Source organism: Salvia hispanica, chromosome 1 (assembly GCF_023119035.1).
Source record: "Salvia hispanica cultivar TCC Black 2014 chromosome 1, UniMelb_Shisp_WGS_1.0, whole genome shotgun sequence".
Classification (NCBI taxonomy): Eukaryota; Viridiplantae; Streptophyta; class Magnoliopsida; order Lamiales; family Lamiaceae; genus Salvia; species Salvia hispanica.
Window position 1 is genome coordinate 29988463 of NC_062965.1, and position 3954 is coordinate 29992416.

General features: G+C 41.8%; 1 pseudogene; it reads right to left on the minus strand.

The window, feature by feature from the left end:
• Positions 1-2656: 2656 nt before the first annotated feature.
• Positions 2657-3560, minus strand: LOC125202621 (annotated as a pseudogene).
• Positions 3561-3954: the final 394 nt, after the last annotated feature.

Below are 3954 nucleotides of genomic sequence, written 5' to 3' on the forward strand. Positions count from 1 at the left end.
AAAGTGATGCAATTTAGGCTGCAGTTGCAGACCTTGAAGAAGGAAGGTCTCTCCATGAAGGATTACCTTAACAAAGTAAAGTCATGTTGTGATCTGCTTGGGGCCGCAGGATGCCGAGTTCTTGAGCAAGATCAAATCCTATACATCCTTGCAGGTTCAAGAGGTGATATGTGGACAGTGCAAGATGTCACTGCACTCTTGCTTAGTTTCGAATCGAGACTGGATAGTGGAAAGCAATCAACTGTGGGAGCGGATGGAGTGCTACCAACTGCAAATTTCGCCCAGGTTACTGGGCAAAGAAGGGACAACAACTATCAAAGTAATCGAGGAGGATTCTCTGGAAAAAATGAAGGAGGTCGAGGACACTTCGTGGGCAGGTCATCGAGGGGAGGTCGTGGAGGAAGAGGCTTTAGTTCCAAAATCATTTGTCAATTATGCCAAAAACCAGGACATGGAGCAGATAGGTGCTGGCATAGATTTGAACAAAGCTTCACTCCACAGCCAATTCAACAAGGCAGGCAGCAACAACAATCCAATCCCTCTGCCAACATGGTTCAAACTCGAGTTCATCAGCCACTTCCTCCTCCATCCATCAGACCTCCATCAGAGTACAACTTTGAGGGTAGCCAACTGACTTCTTGGTACCCGGATTCAGGAGCCACAAACCACATCTCTAATGACCTTTCGAACCTCAACATTAGCAGTGAGTATCATGGAGGTAAACAACTTATTTTGGGGAATGGTTCTAGTGTTGACATTGATCATGTTGGTGAATCAAGTATTTGTCCTGTTTCTTCACAATGCTCTAAACCTCTTTTTCTCAAAAATTTGCTTCATGTCCCTGCTATCACTAAAAATCTGTTGAGTGTGTCACAATTTGCTAGAGATAATGGAGTATTTTTTGAATTTCACTCTACTCATTGTCTTGTTAAGGACCAGGACGGCCAACAAACAATCCTCAAGGGTTCTCTTGATCAAGGTCTTTACCGCTTATTTCTGCCTAAGTCTGTTGTCATTCCAACACCTCCAAATCCAGCAGTTCTTCCTCCTACAGCATGCTCAGCCACCTTAGCTTCCTCTTCCAGCATTGATGTTTCTAGTGTAGGCCTATGGCATAGGAGATTAGGTCATCCATCTTTTAGCATTGTAACACATGTTCTAAATGGATGTAATATTCCTTTTGATTCAATGAAAACATCTCCTCTTTGTCATCCATGTTGTGTCTCCAAAGCTCACAGGCTCCCATATTCTGATTCTAAATCTACATACTCTCATCCTCTTGAACTTGTTCATAGCGATTTATGGGGTCCTTCCCCGACAACTTCAAGGTGTGGATACTCCTATTATGTTACCTTTATTGATCAATTCAGTAGACATACTTGGATTTACCTCTTGAAGTTGAAAAGTGATGTCTATGCTGCATTTAAGAACTTTAAAGCTGTGGCTGAAAATCTTTTGTCTACCAAAATTAAAGTTCTTCAAAGTGATTGGAGAGGAGAGTTTCAAGGATTATATGGCTTTCTGAAAGATAGTGGAATTCATCACCGTTTGTCATGCCCACACACACCTCAACAAAACGGTCTAGCTGAAAGGAAGCACGGGCATATTGTTGAAATTGATCTTGCTCTCTTATCTCAGGCTAACTTGCCTCCTAAATTTTGGGATGACGCGTTCTTGACTGCGGTTCATTTGATCAACAGACTGCCCTCAAAGATCATCAACATGAAATCTCCTTTTGAAATGCTCTTCAAGAAACAGACAGATTACACTATTATGAGAGTATTTGGGTGTCTTTGCTACCCTCTCACAAGGCCTTACAACACCAATAAGCTGCAGTACAGATCACAAGCTGCTACATTTATTGGATATAGCAGCTCCCACAAAGGTTACAAGGCCTTACTCCCTCATGGTAAAGTTATAGTTTCAAGAGATGTTGTTTTTGATGAGTCATCATTCCCTTACAAGAAGACACCAATTCTTGCAACTCAAACTCATTCCTTATCCTCTCTTTCACCTTTTGTTTTACCAGGGAGTTGTCTTCCAACTCCTAATCCATCTATCATAGACCACATCACTCCATCTGCACCTACTCTAAACTCACCGTCAGCTGCACACACCAGCTCAAAGGCTCCTGTTTTTTCCAACTCTCCAGCCACAAATGATCCAATCACTAATCACTCACTCTCTTCAGATGCTAGCTCGTCCTCATCTACTCCTACTACTACTCATGATATCATTACCACTGATTCTGCCTCTCCTGCTCACAATTCTTCACCTCCTGCTCCTTCTCATAAAATGGTGACAAGGTCTAAAGCAGGCATCTTTAAGCCTAAGGTCTTCACTGTTACCATCCTCGAAATTCTCTTACCCAAATCTGCTCTTGCAGCTCTACTTATACCTGTCCTTGACTATTAATTCCGGCAGAATAACAGCTCCAACAACAGTCTCTGACTGTTAATTCAGGCAGAGTAACAGTATACTCTCAACCTGCAAATAAACACCACAAAAGACCAAGGCTACAATAACAACCACCACAGCTAAACCTTGGCTCTAATACCACTTGTTGGGTATCAACAGCAATACTCCAGGATCAATACACACACTATACCACCAATAGAACTAACAACAATAGCAGGAAAGGCAACAAATACTTATAAACAAAACACCAAATTATATATATTAAAGCAGCAAATATACACAGCTATAAAGGAGCAGTAGAGTAGAGAACTTGCTTTAATCGAATGAGAACTACCTAATCCTATTTATAGGAGCCTAATGTCGGTGGTTGAGTATTTAAATATTATTACAAAATATAGTACTAGGCGGTGGTGGAATTCTCCACAATTTAAAATATAGTTCTCAACTCTTCTGGGCTAATTAAGTCGGTGGAGATTATTTTCAATACTCCCCCTCGACACCGACTTTTGCTTTCTCTGTCATTCCCAGTTGCTGGCGAAAGTCTTCAAATTTGCTTCTGCTCAATCCCTTGGTAAATATGTCAGCCGGTTGATCCTCTGTTTTTATATATTTCATTTGGATATCTCATTGTAGAACTTTTTCCCTGATAAAGTGGTAGTGAACCTCCACGTGTTTTGTCCTTGCGTGAAATGCCGGATTATCAGCTAATTGTATAGCTGAGTGACTATCGCAGTTTAGCGGAATTGGATAGTCTATGGGTTGATGCAGATCCTCCATAAGTTGTGATAGCCAAACACCTTCTTGAGCTGCTGTAGCTGCTGCCCGATACTCAGCTTCTGTGGTGGAAAATGAAACTGTGGGTTGTCTCTTGCTACACCATGAGATTGCTCCTGAGCTAAGACTGAATGCATAACCCATCGTTGACCGTCGAGTATCGTGATCTCCTGCATAATCAGCGTCGCAGTACCTTCTATCTTGGGACTCCCATCTTTCTTGTATATGATCCCATAGTCAATCGTACTCTTGATATATCTTAGTATCCTTCGAGCTGCTTCTAGGTGGGGTTTCTTGGGCTTTTGCATAAATTTGCTAACTACTCCAACTGCAAAGGAAATGTCTGGCCTTGTCATAGTGAGATAGATTAGACTTCCCACTAATTGTCTGAACATAGTAGCATCCTCCAGATCCTTCCCTTCGTGCGCACATACCTTGACATTGGCATCTATTGGAGTAGATATAGGCTTGCAATCCATCATTCCAAACCTCTTCAACAAGTCTCTTGCGTATTTCTGTTGTCCAAGGAACATACCTTTCTTTGTTTCTTCTATCTCCAATCCGAGGAAGTGTTTGAGTTCCCCGAGCTCCTTCATCTTGAAACGAGTGGCCAAGTTTTCTCGGATAAGCTGAATCTCGTGAATATTGTCGCCGGTGATTATCAAATCATCAACATATACTAGCACTATAGCTAGTCTTCCATCTCGATCCTTTACAAACAAGCTGGAGTCTGCTGGTACCATAACATATCCATTTTTGACA